Genomic DNA, 19,989 nt, shown 5'->3' on the forward strand with positions numbered 1-19,989 from the left:
TTTAAAAAATTAAAAGGTATGAGAAAACAATTGAGACCAGAGACTTTGCAATTATTAACTTTAATGGGCAACAGCAAAAAATTAAAAAATAAAAATTCAAGGGGAATGCATATAACCATCAATTAAAGTTTAAATATCCACAGAATACAGACCCAAGAATTGAGAACTCCTTGAGAAAGGAGAGTTGGCTACATAACGCACAAATTGAATTTCTATATTTGCAAGAAGTTTTGCGTTGAGTGTATATTTCTAAATTTTTATATAAAATATATAAATCCATTTCAAAAGCGGTCCCAACCAAACTTAAAAATTACATTAACCAAGTTACTAATTTCTTTATAAAATTATATAAAATTTGTTCTCAAATGTGATATAACTTAAAATTAGAACTGATTTTGATTTAATGGTAACCAATGATGATTCAAACAGCTTACATGCAGTGGTCTCTCAATAATACCATTGGAGCTGCATTAAAATATTCTTCAGGCTTCATTCCAGGGGCACAGGGATGGCTTAACATATGTAAATTGATTAATATGATACACTACACAAACAAAATAAAGAATAAGAATATGATCATATCAATAAATGCAGAAAAAGATTTTGACAAGATACAGCATCCATTTATGATCAAAACACTTAATAAAATAGGTACAGAAGGAAAGTACCTCAACATAATAAAGGCCATGTATACCAAACTGTCAGCTAACATATATACTTAACAGTGAAAAACTAAAAACCTTTTTTCTAAGATTAGGAACAAGATAAGGCTATCTGCTATCACTACTGCTATTTAATATAGTGTTGGAGGTCCTAGTAAGTGCAATCAAGCAAGGAAAAGAAATAAAAGGCATTCAAGTAGGTAATGAAGAAGTCAAACTGTCACTATTTGCAGATGACATGATTCTTTATATAGAAAACCCTAAAAACTCTACCAAAAAACTATTAGAAATAAACAAATACAGTAAAGTTTCAGGATACAAAATCAATGTTCAAAAATTCACAACATTCATATCTAATAATGAATTGTCAACAGCATTCTGAATTGTCAGAAAAAGAAATTTAAAAAAATTCCTTTTGCAATTGTAACAAAAATAATAAAATACCTAGGAATAAACTTCACGAAATATGAAGGACCTATATAATGAAAACTATACGACTTTATTAGAAGAAATTGAAGAAGACACAAAGAAATGGAACAGACACGAAGTCCAGTGGAACAGAATTGAGAGTTCAGAAGTAAACCCCCGTTTATATGAGCAAATAATGTTTGACAAAAAAGCTGAAAACATACAATGGAGAAAGGAAAGCCTCTTCAATAAATGGTGCCGGTATAACTGGAAAGCCATCTGCAAAAAAAATGAAACTAGACTGTTGTCTATGACGATACACCAAATTAATTCAAAATGGATTAAGGACCTGAATATAAGACCTGAAACAATAAATTGCATGGAAGAAAACATGGGTACTAAACTCACGGACCTTGGACTTAAAGAGGATTTTATGGATTTGACCTCAAAAGCAAGGGAAGTAAAAGCAAAAATAAATGAATGGGACTATATCAAACTAAAAAGCTTCTGCATGGCAACAGAAACTGTCAAGAAGGCAAAGAGACAACCATCTGAATGGCAAATATATCTGCAAACAACACCTCCATAGGACCTAATATCCAAAATATATAAAGAACTCATATAGCTCAATAACATCAACAAAAAATAATCGAATTAAAAAATGGACAGAGGACCTGAACAGACACTTCTCACAAGAAGACATATATATGGCCAACAAATATGTAAAAGGATGCTCAATTTCACAAGCTATTAGGGAAATGCATATCAAAATCACAATGAGATATCATCTCACACCTGTTAGAATGTCTATTATCAATAAGACGAGTAATAACAAATGGAGAGGATGTATAGAAAAAGAACCCTCATACACTGCTGGTGTGACTGCAAATGAATACAATCACTATGGAAAACAGTATGGAGGTTCCCCAAAAACCTAAGAATTAATCTACCAAATGATCCAGCAATCCCTCTATTGGGTTATTTACCCCAAAGACTTGAAAACATATATCCAAAAAGATATTTGCACACCAATGTTTATAGCAGCATTATTCATGGTGGCCAGGACATGGAAGCAACTGAAGTGTCCTACTATAGATGATTGGATATATTCCATATATACAATGGAATATTACTCAGCTATAAGAAGAGATGAAATACTGCCATTTGTGACAACATGGATGGATCTTGAGATAATCATGCTAAGTGAAATAAGCCGGACAGAAAAAGTTGAAAACCGCACGATATCATGTATATGTGGGATATAAACCTAAAAGCAACAGACAAACATGACAAACAGAGACTCATGGACATGGACAGTGGACTAGTGGTTACCAGAGGGTGGTGGGGAGGGAGGAGGTAAATAGGGATGAAAGAGGTCAAATATGTGGTGATGGAAAGAAATCTAACTATAGGCAGTGAACATACAATGCAATATATATATATATACTGTTGAATTGTACACTTGAAACATTGGATTTTGTAAATCAATGTCACCCCTCCAAAAAAAATTTTATTATATGACCTAAAAAAATACTCTTCAAGATATTTTATACTCTATTTATCTCTACCTGCTCAATTATCCTCTATATAAATGGCATCTGCTTCCCCCAAAATGTCTCTACTGCCAAAGAAACCTCTCTGTGTCACAACTCACATATGTGCTTCTCTTTCTCTTTCCTCTAAACTTTCCCTTGAAGCAGTATTCTTAGTTTCCTCACTGTATTCAAACTTATTGTTTTGCACTGTAAATCATTACACGTGCTTTCATCATGTATGCTTTTCCCTTTCCCTTGCCCTAATTTTCCATTACGAAATCTCAGGATTCAAAACAAGAATATGAAAATATATGTTTTAGTTGACATTAGCATGAATATGAATTTTCATAATAAAATTAGAGAGATAATAACTACACTTTCTGAGTGTTCTACTCATTCCATGCCAAGAGTAGAATGATCAGCATGGAGCTGATGGCAATGTCAATTATCCTGAAGCAGACTTATGCAGCTCGTGAGGATAATTGAAGAATTATAATTGGAAGCCAGCAGATGCAGAGAACATTTAATTGATGCCAGACTGGGGATTTTTCGCCTAACCAGTGTATACATGTACTGGTCACTGCTGCTTGCGGTTTTTAAATTTGAAAAATAATATTTTTGTATTTAAAAATTTTTAAATAAAATTTGCTTATTAGATTATTCAATTTTTCCATTGCCAATTTCGTGACCATTTCTCCAGATCTAAGTCTTAAGTTTACTGTTATTGAAATTTTACTCTTAATTTCCCCATATAATGAATGTTTACATCACTCATATTTATATATGTGGAAAGAAATCTTGATTGAAAACCTCACTTTTAAGATTTCTTTTTCATGCAATCTCATTGTGAAACACTAAATTATCAGATCGAAATGGCCATAAAAGTATATCACTGAAAAATTCAAATAACTTTTCTGATGGAAGTGATTATTACAGGTTTATGCATGGATTTCTAATTTAACATTGCCTAATAATATCTAAGTGATAAAAAGCTATATTTGAAGAATGAAAATCAGCAATAGACATGCCACTTTTGTTCTAAATTAAGTCTCTCATATCTTACTCTGAAAAAATTTAATTATGATGCTTAGATACCGCAACTTTCATATCATATGAGTTTCCTAATAATTTAGCTTAAAGTTACTTTTAGACAATTTTCCTGTGACATAAACTATTTATTAATATGCTTACTGGAAGTTGTAGCTGAATCAAATAATATAGGAAAGAGCGACCATTCTAGATGTTTATAAAGGCATGCATGTATTATTCAATGATTGACTCTAGGGATTTCTTCAAGTTGCCTGATATTGAGACAGCTAGATGGGCATGACACCCTCACTCCCAGATAAAGTGATTGCAACCTGTTTCAATACTGAGAGCACTTCTTCCCACTATAGGGCATACCTCACAGGTCTTAAGATGATGAAAATTCAATTTCTAGGCAGTTATTATCTCCCAGTTATTATCTTCTATAAAGGAGGCACCTAACCTCTATATACATGAGACCTAAGCCCAAAATGTCTACTCTTCTCTCTTTTGTTCCATAAGAAGAAATAACAACATGTAGAGTTTCTCTCATTAATCCTCCTAGTCTATAGATGTGTTCATCTGAATCTTAGTCCAAGCGTACCTCTTTGCAGGATGCCAGGAGAATAGGTAGCACATTCACCTGTTGACCTTTTTGATGTTAAGTTCTGCCATGTGCCAAGAGATGTGGGCTATTGATTATTTCAATAATAATGAAATTTAATGTGGGGAAAAATGAGATTACGGAAAAGTTGAAGGGATTGAAGAGATGAATATCAGGAGTCCAAACTTCTACTGAATTTAAGGTTAAACTACTGTTGCTGTGATCCTGAGGTCAGGAAGTTCCTACTTCTGTGGCTACCACTGGTACCACCATCACAAATTCCTCACATTCAGATTAGCGGCTAGTTACTGGAATACAGAAAGTGAGCATTAAAATAGTCCAACCTGTCACAACTTGTTTTCTGTCACTGTCACAGACAAGGGAAGATAACGTCCTCCTCTCTTTCTCCTTTCAAATCATATTTGAGCGAGATTCTCTAGCCGAAGCTACTTTACATTCAGAATTATACCTACAAGGAAATCTGGCAAATGTAGATCCTTGACACAGATAAAGAAGGGAACATAGAAGAGGACGGGCATAAAAGCCCATTGCTACATGTTAGACGATTTGCCAGTCCCTTGAAGTAGCCATTTTCAGAAGCATGGATTTGAATGCGGTCATTTAAAATACTCAATAATTGTGATATATTAGTTACAACATATTTCTCTATTAAATTAAAAATATTGAATGGGAAAGGAAATATAAGCATGGTTTGACAATTCTTTTATTCTAAGAATGATTCTTGATTGTTAAATTCTATCTGTATCCATTTTTGACCGTTCTTCAAATCATGGATACCAATGATGGATACAAATACATGTTACAGGTTTGTAAGGGCATTTATTCCATTATCTTTAATAAGTTTATCAGCTAAGGAAGAGAAGAATTGTTCAAGTGACATCCAAGTCTATAGTGTAGGTACAGAATTAAAATTTTTCGGTGTCAGAAAGTCTTCTCTTATCCTTGAATTGATTTTTGCTATGAGTTCGCTGCATAAATATATATTGTCTGAGATATGAGTGTCTAGACCTTATCCAAGAAAACAATCTCAGAAAAGAATATAGATTCCATCAAATATTAAATTAAAATGATAGTACTCAATTTGAATGGCTGTATATCTTTGAGATTTAAAGTTTAAAGTTTAGAATTCAGAAAAATACATTTTCCTTTGGTGTTCCATGAGCAAATTACCAACAAAACCCACTTGGAACAAAGCAGTTCTGCACACTGCAGTAAAAGGAGCATTTGTATAAAGAAGAAGGATTAGAGTGGAGAGATGGGCACGGGCATATATAAAGTTTGCTTAAATACTCAGTGGAAGTTTATGTGGTGACATTTAGTAGACTGGTGCCAGCAATGCTCGTTTGTAGTCTTACAGTGTGCAAAACTGTGTGAGACTATGAACTCTAGTCTCACATACTGAATGACTTTCAATGTCCCCTCTACCCTCTATCTATAAAGAAGCAAATATGTTCATAATTACATGTGCCTGGAACCAACTCCATTTGTCATAAAACAAAAAATATTTTGAATGGTTTTACTATACATTTAATTTTCCATTTTCCAACTCCTATACAAAATGAGGGAAGGCTGTTCTTTTGTTCAGAATTTTATCAAAGGAATTACTTCTATTTTGCAAAATTCTATCAGTGGCATTGCTCATGAACATTGATTAGCAATAATTATTACAGTTCCATGGATAAGCATAAGTTATTATTTAAAGTGCTTTCAGAGCAGCCATTATCAAATAATTTAAATACTAAAATATGTTATTTTAACAAAATGATTTTTATTATTTTTCTTTTTTATAGATGTCTAAAAGATCATTATATTATTTTTAGAATTGGAAGAGGTTCATAGGTTTTCTATAATTTTTTCCACATTAATATGTTAATAACTGGGGTCTTACAAGATATTTACAATAAAAAATATTTATTGATGGGGTGAAACAATATCAGAAGCTATTTTAGGATTTAAAAAATAAGAATTCTATGGTCTGATTTGTATATTTGAAAGGACTCTCTTGACAGCACTTCGAATAGAGAATTAAAGAGTCTAAAGCAAAAAGAATATTTAGAATAATATTTCAACCGTGGATCAGAAATCATAAAGGTCTGAAGTGAAATAATGATGGTGGGAATGGACAAGATGGAAGACTTTCAAGTGATATTAAGAATACTGCATAGAATTAAAGATATTATTTTGGCAATTCGGGATATACAATTGTAGATGTGGGTGAAATCAGTTAGTAAACATGTGAAGGGTAAAAATTCACTGAAACAGGGAACCAAGAATGGAATGCTGAGGAACAACAGTATATAGAAGGCATTTGAAGGAAGACAGGCTGGGAAGAAGATGAGGTAGCCTGAGAGGAAGGAGAATGAAAAGAAAGCAGAGTAAAGGTAGATACGAAAACATTTCAGACAAAATGATCAATAGTATTAAACACCATAAATTAATTGAAAGAAGAAATGCTTTAAAATGCCCATTGAATTCAAAAATCAAAGAGATATTTACAATCGTGAGGTAGTGAGGAAAGTAGAACTGGCTACATAATTTTCAAGACTCAGTGCAAAATGTAAATGCAGTATCTTGTTTAAAAAGTGTTAAGAATTTTCAGACAGCAGGACACTAAACCAAGTGAAAGGTCCTTCTGAGTTTGTGACCATTTGTGCCTGTACAGGTTGCATGTCCATGAAGCTGGTTCAGGATGAAAGAATAGGTAGGGTGTGCAAGGCCAGGTATGTGCATGATTAAAATTTGTGTTTTAAAACTTTTTTTCTTAGAGAGAGGTAGGGCAGTATGTCAAAGAGATGGGGATATGAAGAAAGAATTTGTTTTTATTTAGTAGAAATAAACAAGTTTATATGCATAAAAAGTCATTGAATGGAGAGTTTAAAGTCACAAGTGAGAGAGGCGTAACTGATAAAGTGAAATGCAGATTAAATGCCAGCCACATGTGGCCCTGTTTCTCAAAATGTAGACCACATACCACTGGTACTAAAACCTCTTGAGGATTATTTTTAAACAGTCATATTTATATGCCTTGCCTTACTCTTCAGATAAAGAATCTCTGGGGGTGGAATTGAAAATAGTTGTTTTAACACATCCCTCACATTATTTTCATGAACTATTGATTTATGACAGTAGATTTTAACCTTGGCTATACATTGGGATAACCTGGAAAGCTTAAAAAAACTGACTGATGTCTGTGTTCACACCAGAAGGTTTTTAATTGGTCTGTGCAACATGGGCATTGAGAAATTTTAAAGTTCTCTATGGGGTTCAAAATCACTACATAAGAGAGTCTGAGCAGAGTTCAATAATCTTCTGCAGGAATATGAACACTTCTAAATCAAGAGGGATGGGAGAAGGGTGAGAGAGGAGATGAAATTGAGAAGAAACATAATTGGAAGCAGTGTAAAATGCTCACCAAATGATTTCACTTTAAACTTATTTTAAAGTATATGCCGGTGATTCATCATAATGTACTCATATATCAGAAGAAATTCTGAGACCATTTCCTTTGGCAGGTTCATTGCCTTCCACTTTCTATGAAGGAAAGAGGGAGGATTAACTTCTTGTGGAAAATCATTCAAATTTAATAATACAACTGAACTGTCAGATTATTTAAAAATCCTGAAAACTTATTTTTATGGTTTTTGATTTGTCTCTGAACCATTCCTTTTAATTAAAATAATCTATTAAGTAAAATCAACTAAATTCTAAATCAATTTGAGTTATGACAATCAAATTGATACAGTACCTAGAAAAGTGTCACAGAAATATCACAGTAATCAAATTGATAACCTACTTAATGAAATGTCATGGAAATATTTCTTTGTTCAATACATAATTTTAAATCAAGCAGATTTATGTTAGCTGTAGCAACACAGATTTGCCAATTTGCTGTTGCAAAATCTACATAGTTCCAAATGTTTCACAAAACTGTTACAATTCAACACTGTAGAGAAGGAAAAGTTGACTTTTTTTCTCATTTTCTTGTAGGTATGGCTCAAACAGTAAATCTAAACATGGCATTCAGTGTGTGGTTGGAAATGGGTTGTTTTAGCATTCAGACCATATTATGTTTGGGGGTATGTTTTTGCAAATGCCCAACAAATAAACTGAATTAATATTCCAACCAGAACTGTGGATTTTGCCTTTCATGAAAGGAAGAAGATTTTCCTTGGCCTCATCTTCTCATATCTCTCTCTTCATTTTTCATTAGTTTGTGACTCTTGATATTGACAAAAATTCAATGTGAAAATAAACTTTATTTTAACTGCAGAGCTCTGCTATTTTATTATTACTTATAATCTTATTTATTTATTTATTTATTTATTTAATTTTGGTATTTACTAGAGAAATCTATATTCAACTGGCTGGAGGATTAATCACTCCCATTCTATATCACGAGGAGTCAAGCCCTCAAGACTAGTCAAGAGCATGCTATGCAGTTTTCAGGAAGCTGTGTAGGAGGATAAGGATGAAAAGAAATATATAGTCCTTACTCTGATGATCCAAGAAAAATATTGGTGAAATTTACAAAAATGAAGCAAATATGAATTAGTCTTATCATTTCAGCATTTTTTCTACTGTGTCAGGCTTTCTGGATTGAACAGTACCCCCCTCACTCTCCCATAGAACCTTCCGTAACGAACAGATACAATCATATTACACACACACACACTCTCACACACACACACACACACACACACACACATTCACATGCCCTCCTGATAAATATTAACTAGAAATAGACTGTTGGAGGAAAAGCGAAGTTTGAGACCGACATATTTGGACTACTTTTCTCATTGTTGTCAGCTCCCTAACTGGTATAATTGGCCTGGTCAGAGATAAAGACTCTAATACTATACCGTATTTGCAAGTAAAGTAACAAATAGTAAAATTTAATAAATGTGAAGAAATCACAGTCAGAAAATATGGGATTGTTTTTTTTTTAATACGTTAATTAGGTTGACCACGTAAGACAATGCTCTTCAATCATTCATTTCTTCTAGCAAGTCTCTACCTGCTGAGAAAATGAAACCAGAATTAAATTTATTTTTAACTTTTTCATGAATAAAAGAGTTTTATGTGAGAATGAGGGTGATAGTTTGATTTTAAGTATAAAACATAAAAAATTGGTCAATATTAATTCTGAGCCTGTTCTTTCAAAAATATTTCTTAGTTTCAGCTAATGATCTCATTGATTCTAAAAGGAATTTGACTTCATCAGGATAGAGAAAGTTACTGTATGTCTAAAAATTGTTTGAATAGAGAAAATGACTTCTTTAAGAGTCAGTTTCTTTTTCTTTTTCTTTTTTTTAATCATTGTATGCTGTAAGACACTCTCTAGTTAACTCTCTAATGACCTGAGAGTAAAATCAAGGATCAGCTTCTAAAACCTGGTTGTGACTAGACAGAGTTTCTATTAGCAAAGAACCTTTGTGTGTTCTCTCTTTTCAATACTGTACCAGAAGCTATACTACAGCTCAAGGAGATGTAATCTATTCACCTGGTGCTGCTGGGTGCACAGGTTGAAACTTAAAGAAAAGTAGTTGTTAGGGAGTTGCAAACTCTGAAATGCTAGCCTGTTTGATCACCACCACCTTTGTAGGAAGGGAACTTATCTTTATTTTTTTATATATTATCTGTTTAATAAAAATTAATTTTAACAAACATTATATTGGCTTCTACTTCTGGTAATAAAGGAATATTGACCAACCCATCTTCTGAGATTACACAGAAAATCTGGAAAATATATTAAGAAAAAAATCTGCTTGAAGGAACTAGGGAGGTAAAAGATAATAAAGAAATACAAATTTAAAATCCTGAAGAAGAAAGAAATTCAGATAAATGAGTTCTCCTTTTGAGATATGGTTCTCCCACAGGATTTTGTTAGCATTGGAAGAATCAGCTGCAATACTGAGAGGCTGAATGATAATTTTGAAACTTCAGTAATCAAGAGGACAAAATGTGGAGTCAGAGATCATCAAGCAGGTTCCTTGGTAAAGCTATCGAGTTTAGGATTGGTATTTCCAAATGACAAAACTTTATAAATAAGAGTGAAATAAAATTAAATCATTTTAATTACTGCAATTAAAAAAGAAAGATAATCTCAGAAAGCTAGAGTAACTACAAAAAAATAAAAAGTATAGAATGTTTATCATAGGAATTTATGTTAATAAACCTTTATATATTTGTCACATGCTTAAGGAGACTTAAGTAATTTTTTTTTGCCAATATTTGCATTTAAATATGTATTTTTTAAATCAAAACTTTGTATTTCTTCAAAAATTTGCAAAAAAACAATTTAATTCTTACATTACAGAATTTAAAATTTTAGCCTTTCCTCTTTTTAACATTTCCCCTAATTATAAACTATATGATGCTGTGTAAACATGTTTTTAATAAAGTCATTCTTGTCATTTCCTCCCCTGTGGAAAAGTGATCTAGATTTTAAAATTATTCAGTAGAAAGGCAAAAAAGACCTAGAAATACAATATTTACTAAATACCTTTTAAGTCTACCTTATTTTACATAGGCTTATGAAAGTATTAAAAATAAATCTTAGTACTAATTTAAATTGTTTTAAAAATATTTTGAGTTCAATTATTGTCCTCCATTATGACAAATAGGAATTAATATATTTGAATAAATTTGAATGGTAAAATTAAATTTTAGCCATAGATGTGCTATGTGATTTAATTTAGGAGAAAGAAATAGATAACTGACTTTAAAGGTCAGGTGCTCCCAGAAACATATTTATATTAAGGACAATTGGCAAATTTACCTGAGAAATTCATAAGGATAGAAAAAGTAAAATAGAACTAATAATTACTTTCTTTTCTGTGTACATTCCTATTGAATAAGTATGCATCTCAATAATAAATATTTGCTTTTATCCACATTGCAACTATGTTTTTCAATGTTTTATAATGAAAATTTCACAAATACAAAGGAATGAGTAGCTACGATCTTTGAATATATTTACATGTTCTCTTTATTAAGGTTATTGATTATTCACATACTAAACTAAGCTGAGTTCATATGTTTTTTTATGCTTATTTTTAGAGGTTTCCTATGATCTTTGATATTTCATTATTGTTAAGGACCAGTTAGAAAGCTAGTATGAGATTATTCTATAGAAACCTATCTTTTAGTAGTCACAGATAGCAGTTTAATGTAATTGTCTCTTAAATCGATGATCTGCTATGAAAGAAAATCTGCTTTACACAATTATAATTTTCAAGATGTCAATATTTTATTAAAAATAATTTGCTATTTTCTTATGATTTTTCTGCTGTGCTATAGTTTTTTTTTTTTAACTTTACCATTTTAAAGAATGTCAAAAGAAGACACTTTGTGTATAGTGGTTTAAAACATTAGTAGCACATGGAAACTGGTAGAATTATATATATTATTCTGAAGACATTTTTAGTTCTTTTTCTTAAGGATTTGTAGTATTTCTTTATTTTTCTTATTTGATTTTATTTAAACCTATCCAATATGTCAATTTTCTGTTTAGTGATCACCAAAGCCAGAATGCTAAAACATTTAGGCCTCATTTAAAAATGTCCCTGTTCATCAAATTCACAATTTTTCCTTCTGCCCCCAAGTCCTTTATGTGTGTTGGTCTTAATATTTATAAATTCTTTCAGTTAGGATAAGCTATGTTGAATTTTATTAAAAAATAATTTAAAACAATAACCAACTTGAGTTTAAAGATTACTGAGCATCATTTCCTTCAGGAATAAAATTTTGTATAACTAAAAATATGAATATTTAAACTCTATAAAATATTTCATAGAGGGTTATTTTCTTATTTCGTTCTGAAAATTCCATATCCCTCTTGCACCTATATCAGAATAACAGGAAGGAAGGAAGGGAGGGAGGGAGGGAGGGAGGAAGGGAGGAAATAATAAGAAGGAAAGAAATACTTTATAATGAGATTGAGTAATAAATGCTTTATAATGAGATTGAGTAATAAGAACAGTTTTTCTTTGTTGTTTAGTTTGGATAAAAATAGCTTATGGTAAAATGTAGCTTTAATGTGACAAGTACTTTTATATTCATCATTGAATATGATAAATGCTTTTGAAAAGCATTCAACCACCTATATCTATAAAATGTTAAGTCTCTGATGAATTCAAAGGGAAAAAATTACTTTGTAGATGACAGAATAATGAAGCTAAGTGAGGTCAAGTGCTTTGGCCAAGGTCTCACAGCCAGTGAGTGGTGAAGCTTAGGACTCACGACTTCTGTGTCTACCAGCCTAGGGCTTCCACACAATAGCATGCCACCTTGCACAAGTCAAAAAATAATATCTTTGCATAAGTCAAGAATAGTATGAAAGAAAAGAGCTTGACATAACACAGTTCATCCTGCTTGCTAATTTTTGTCCATACTTTGATATTGTTGAACACATGAACTTTCCGACTTTTATCTAATTGTAATCAAGACCTACTCAGATTTTCTTCAGGAGCTTATTAGAATAATAGATCAACAAAGGAATTTATGCTCTTGGATTTTATGCTCTTGGAACCTTTCATGATTCTCTAATAAAAATTAAAGTTGTTGTGTTATTTAATTATGAAATATGTAACCTCATTTTAGCTTTCCTATTAGGCAAGTATTGAAGCTGACACTTCAATGGAGTTTACCCAAGGGTTCATAAGCTTGGAGAGTTAAACACAAGCAGCTATCAAAGCACAGGCATAGTCACAGGCTCCCCACACCTAATTACAACAAGTGAAACGTTTCCTCCTGAGAGAGACCACTTTCATTCCAAATCTGACAGGTAGAAATTAGTTGCCTAATGGAATGGAATAGTTTTGCAAATTGAAGGAATTAAGTGTGCTTTTTTAATTTAAATGCTCTCTAAATTAGATTTTAATTTGGATCCAAATGTGAAGAGGTTGATGGCATGCAGCAGCTTAGGTTGGCTTGAGGCCAATTATTTTATATTGCTCTTCTCCAGATATAGTGTGTCTCTCTTTTATTATAGTCACCAGTCATTATGGGGCAGAATACTGTTAGCCTTAATCAAGAGGAGTTTTCTTGAGAGCACTGTGTCACTTTGGAATATTGCTAAATGATTTGTTTCTCTTTTTAAGTAATTTCACTGTCAGGAAGACATCAAAGATTGAACAAAGGATGTATTTGTGTGTATGTGTATTTTTCAAAAAATAATCGTTGTTAAAATGAGAGTAATGGAAATATTAGCTCTGCAGAAGTGGAATAAAATAAAGAGAGACAAATTATATAGCCCTGGTTCCACAGAGTGATCTTTTCACAAGCAGTAAGGCAGCAGCACCAAAGAGATCAATAATAAGTTTATTTTTTATAATAGGTAATATACCAATAGATCAAAGTGAGTAGTGGAAGACTGTGCAGGACATATATTTTAGTCAATAAAAATACATATACTAGCATTGTGTCTAATGATGCTCAGAGTATCTGTGGATGTTATCAGAATATATATGAATTGAGAGCTTCAGCATATTACTCCAAATGAATATACAGATTAAATTATAATCGAGGGCATGTCACATTTAACTCCAAAAGGAATAAGGTTTTTCTAAATATTTTTTAGACTTTCACATGAAAAATCCAGATAACCAAGGAACCACCCAATAAATCTTTAAATACTTCTTAATATACATATGAAAATGACAATGAAATTATAATGCCGATATTGGTACGTGGAGTCCAATTAATGAAATGTGATAGGGAAGGAAAGCTTGTGTTAGAGTATAGGAGAACAAGTAAAGGTATTGCACAGGTAATGATGACAAAATAAATGCTTTCTGGGCAATATGGTTGAAAAAATATCATTTAGCTTTCGAACTGGAAAATATTCATTTCTTACCGTAAGTCAAGTCAGCTTATTGCTTCTTTATCACTAATGGCCCACAACTGTGTTGTTCTTGGGTGAAAGATCATACCCAGTGCACTCTTTAGAAGGAAGAGCTTTTTTAATACCAGGCATTAACATCAGCTTGCTAAAGAGGCAGGTAATGAACAGAGACACGAGAGAAAACTGAGGCTTCAACAAAAGGGCTCTGTTCAAATAATAGTTTCAAGGAAAATCAGACAGTGAGTTAAAGCTCTTGTACTTCTTTGGAAAGTAGTATTTGCTAATATACAGAAAAAAACATACTATTTCATAAATCTAATTGAAATAGCAAGGGTTGGGGAAAAGTTAAAAAGATGTGTGTACATATATATAAGAACGCATATTTATTTATTCATTTATTCATTTGAATTATAATTTATTTTATAAAGATCAATTAACTTTTTTTTGTTTAGCCAAATAAAATATGAAAGAAATGACAGAAGTATATTTTCAATAATGGTAGGCTGAGTTAATTAAAAATTCTGAGAAAAATATATTTTCTTTACATGTCAAATTAATTACATTGAAGGGATTGTAGGAAATTTCCAGGCTCGGTTTTGGGGTAAGCACAAATCCATTAAAGTGAGGGTAATATCAGGCACCTGCATTACTTTTGTCCTGAGAACATCTACTGGTAAGGAAAAGTGTGTGTGTGTGTGTGTGTGTGTGTGTGTGTGTGTGTGTGTGTGTAACAAAGTGAGAAGATATGAAATCAAGGCCTTATGCTAATCCAAGAGGGAAGGTTAACGGAAATCTTCACCACATGTAGCTAGGAACCCAGAGGGCTGCACACTCAGTATAAGTGTGAACCTAATATATATACACCTGCCACCACGGAGCTTGACTGCATTACTCTATGGGAAAGACCTTTCTGTTGATTCTTTTCTTTGTTTGCTTGTTTTGCTTTGAGCTATTGTTTTCTTTGGTGTGAAATGGACCAGAAATATAACAAGAAAGGTAAAAACAAAGTCCCTGAGAAATTGTGGCCACAGCTCAGTCACCAGTCCTCTAGCAGATATCAATAGCCTAGGTAAGCTTGATAGTTAAAGCCACACTTGGTTTGAGGTGGCTCTCAATTGATTTTATGCACAGCTGCATGGAAGAGTCGAACATAAATCCTTTCTGGGTGAAGATCCTTTATCCTAGGCACAAAGAACGCCTACAAATAAGTTTTAAGGAGAGTGACCAATACTGGCACTCAGTCAAAAATACCATTAGTGAGATCCAGCAGAAGCAAAGTACAGTAGATTTAACCTTGTCTGCCATCATTTCTGGAAGAAGAAATTTACTAATACAAGTTTAAAACAGAGTTTCAACAAGAGAAGAAAGAAATTATAAGGCAAAGAAAATATTTAGGAGATAAAAATTAGTTGCAAAACAAATGAGAGGTATTATTCAAAAAAACCAATGGATTATTAGAATAAATAAAAATAAATTTTAGATAGAGGTAGTAAAGCTGAAGAAAACAAAAACAAAGACGATTTTTCTAAAAAAAGAGAAAGAGGGTAAAGGACTAACTGTAAAACATGTTAAGAATTCCTAAGACTCAGTAACAAAACAAATAGAAAAATGAAACCATTAGTATTACGTATACACATAACCTAGACAGTGAAATGGATAATATCAATGAAAAAAATATAATTCTCTTAGTAGAAAAGTAAACATATAGTTTGATTACTCATAACCAAACTGTAAAACTGTTAGCTATACGAAAAAAATTAACAAAGCTTTTAAGATAAGCAGATATCTAGAGGTTTCTTGCCCTGATTCTAGCTGGCCTAGGAAATTTTGAAGCTTCCTTAAAACTTGCAACTCTTCTAGAAAGCCGTTCTCTCTCTTTCTCAAGCAACCATTATTCAGCATTTAAGACCCCAAACCAAAATGTGTTGCGCTCTTTATAAAAAAGAGATATAAGTATCTAAAACTCCAAAATGGGAGACCTGGACACAGCGTTCTTAAATAACCGGCTAAAATCACACCCGGTTAGGTATACTAAATACCATCTCAGATCCTCATCTCATGCAATCTCATGCACTTTACAGAATGATTCATTTGCCTCCTTACAAATGCTTCAACAGAATTATGAAAGTACAATCATGAACATGTGCTTCAACATAGAAATGACATAGTACAAGTGTTCTATACTGGTACCAGAATTTATTTTATAGTTTTTACACATAAGCCACTATTGTTCAAGGGGTTAAAAAAACAACAAAAATGACCCCCCCCCCAAAAAAGGCCAGTTTCTGTCTCCCAGGCATTTGATAACAATTGTTGAAAAAACATATTATAATGTTATGAAAAGTGGAATTGGAGATATATGTGGTAGTCTGAGCAAATGGACCTCCTAAGATGCCAACATCTTACTCCTTGTACTCTATGACTATGTTCATCTATAGTAGTCCCCTCTTATCCATGGGAGATACGTTCCAAGACACCCAGTGGATGCCTGAAACCATGGATAGTACAGAACTTCATATATACTATGGTTTTTCCTATGCACACATATCTATGATAAAGTTTAATTTATAAATTATGTACAGTAAGAGATTAACTAATAATAAATAAAACAACAATAACAATATACTATAATACAAGTTATGTGAATATTATCTCTCTCTTTCTCTTGCTCTCTCTCTCATATAACTGTTCTGATAACCAAGTCAGCTACTAAGTGCCTAATGGTTGGGGAATATGTAAGCACGGATACTCTGGACTAAGGGATGATTCATGTCCTGAGAGGGATGGATCAAGACAGCACTAGGTTTTATCATGTTACTCAGAACAGTGCACAATTTAAAACTTATCAATTATTTATTTCTGGAATTTTCCATTTACTATTTCAGAACATGGTTGACTGCGAGTAACTGAACTATGGAAAGTGAAACTGCTGATAAGGGGGGACTACTGTATATGGCAAAAGGGACTTTATAGATGTGACTAAGATATATGTTTAGAAGGCACATTCAAAAATGAGAGATAAAAGAAATAGATAAGAATAAAAAGAAATAACATCTAAGGAATGATAATTTCAAAACCCCAAAACTCATTGAAAAGAAATATTGATTGGCTACTCCCACAAAAATAATTTTGAAATTACTCAAGGAAAAATATACTCAGCCTTATGATACTTTGAGGATGGCAGCTGGGGGTGGTGGTGTTAAGGCTGCTGTAGTTAATGGGCTGTCCATCCCGGGTACACAGGCCAGCTCCACTTATGGACTTTGCCATCATCACTGCAAATCATCCAAGAATTCCCAGGTGACATTTTGTCACCTAGGAACCTATGCCCCTGCCTTTCTCAGTCTCTGACAAATTCCCTCTCAAAAGTCACACTCCCTCTTTCATGTTAATCATGCGCTTTTGTTCCCTCTTTTGAGAGAGCTTGACATATCGCCCTCAAAGATATCAGATCTTTGAAAATGATTGTTTACTGTCCTCTTGAGCACCTCAAAACTTAAACATCTAAGATCTACAACCCTCACTACATAGGTAGAGAAAATTAACTCTTTATTCATTTCTGTCAAACCTATGTGAGAAAAACAAAGCATATTTGGGGATTAAATAAGTTAACAAGTGATGAGTTCTTAGGTATTAGCTGCTAATATTGTTATTTTTAATGTTTTTAGATGAATTTAGAAAAGAGAGACATCTAAGAAAACAAATAAACAAAAATAATTTTGCATATGTGGATCTCTTACTTTTTCTGGAAGATCTCAATATTTATGTTTTATATCTCACTCCTTCAAGCCTTTACTAAAAGTATAAAGTTAATTATACATGAAGCTGTGTTATCATTTATATCTCAGTAATGAAACCAACAGTTTTTATTACTTTGATTAAATTTAGCTTTGCATTTTAGCTCTAGAATCCATCTCTCTCTACACCCCTCATAGATGTAGCCTTTCCCTAGGATAATCAGCAACCCCCAAGGCAGCAGAAGACAACAGCCCAGATCTGAACTAATTGTCACAAGGTCCTATCTCTGGCAGGCTAAAGATAACATCATGACCTAAGTTTTGTTTATGCTTCTGTGTCCAAAGGTGGAATGCTCCCCTGATTATTTTCCCATTAGACCCAACAAAGGGTCGCAGGAAAAGACCTCAGAACTGTCCTCAAGACCTGAAGAAATGATTTATTACTCTTACCTCACCTCTGACCAATCAGCTCCCAGCACAACCCTAAACCCCCTAACCCACAATGTCTTGTGATTTTGTCTCATATAATCTGTAAACTACATGCCATCAGGAGTAGGGTCTTTCAGAGCGTCAGCTTGCTTCCACTCCTGACTGGCCAGTTCTCTAATAAACCTCCTTTCTATGCCGCAAACTCCTACTCTCACATTTCTTTTGGGCCAGCGTGCATAGGCAGATGGACTCAAATATTGGGATCTAGTAACAAAACAATCAACAAGAATAAATTGTATGTTATCATTTCATTAATTATAAAGCATACTCAGAAAAAAATATAGTATCTATAAATGCTTTTCGACTTTTTTCTTGTTTTTCTTATGAACAATTGATGAATATATTTTCAAGAGGCTAGGAGTTCAAAATTTACAAACTTAGAAAACATACAAAACATTCAAAGCTTACAAATTAGTCTTTTAAAAACAGTTGAATAAATAAAAACTCAGAAAAAACAAAACATCAAAAAAAATAAACAATTCATAGGCACAAAAATTATGACCTATAATACATTTATTTCATCATTCAGATGTCTCTACAGTTCATTTTCATGGAATTTAATTATAAAATGATTAAAATAATTAATACAAAAATGGAAATTCTGAATTTAGGGTTGAGTTCTATGTTACCTTTCTAAATGATTACCAAAGCTGTTTCTCTTTCTTCTTTTTTATTAAATGAAATATATTAAAATATATTTCTATATTACTGATATGTGAACATAAGATGAAGACCATTGAGTTCATCAAAAAGTAGGGACACCACTGGACTGTTTCAAAAGCAGTAAGTTGATTGAGGGCTTGGGATAGAAGGTGAGATTCCAAGTGCAGAAGCCCAAAATGGAACACCTGTGATATGATTTTTTTTTTCTCATTTTTTTTTCATTTCTTCTACCCTCTCAACTTTATTGAGGTATAATTGACAAATACAAATTGTGTATTTTTATTGTGTATAGCATGATGGTTTGATATACATATATGTTGTGAAATGATTTCCACAATAATCAGGTTAATTACCTGACATAGTTACCTTTTTTTTTTTTTGGTGAGAGCACTTAAGATCTATCTTCCCTCAATATGATTTCTTTTCCCTGCATTGTGTTTTAAAGTTTTTGAAAGGGTTACAAACATTTAAAATTACTGTTTTTTTCTCTTTTTTTGCAGATATTCACAAGGCTTGCTCTCTCACTGCAGGTTTAAAATAAGGAGGGTTTGTTTTTTTTTTTCAGATCCACCATCAAACATAACACCTTCTGTCAATTACTCATTCTCTAATACATTATCCTACTTTACTTCTCTAACACTTATCATTACCTAAAATCACATACTATATTCATTTATTTATTATATATTCCCTACTAGTATGTAATCTCTACTGTTTTTCTTGCCTTGAATCCTGTGTGCATATAACAGTGATTAAGAGCACAAATTTCAGAGTGAAATAGCCTGTGTTCGAAACCAACTCCAGTACTTATGAATTATACACATTAACTCTGTGCCAAAGTGTTCTGATTTTTAAAAGGAAGGCCAAAATGGTACCTACATAACAGGCTATGTTGATGACTATATGATATCCTAGAATAGTGCTTGGCATCTTTAGCAGAATGTAAATAGTTTGCAATTACTTTTCTTCCTTCCTCCCTTGTTCTATGTCTTTCTCTTTC

Source organism: Pteropus alecto, unplaced genomic scaffold (assembly GCF_000325575.1).
Source record: "Pteropus alecto unplaced genomic scaffold, ASM32557v1 scaffold146, whole genome shotgun sequence".
In the NCBI taxonomy this organism is placed as follows: Eukaryota; Metazoa; Chordata; class Mammalia; order Chiroptera; family Pteropodidae; genus Pteropus; species Pteropus alecto.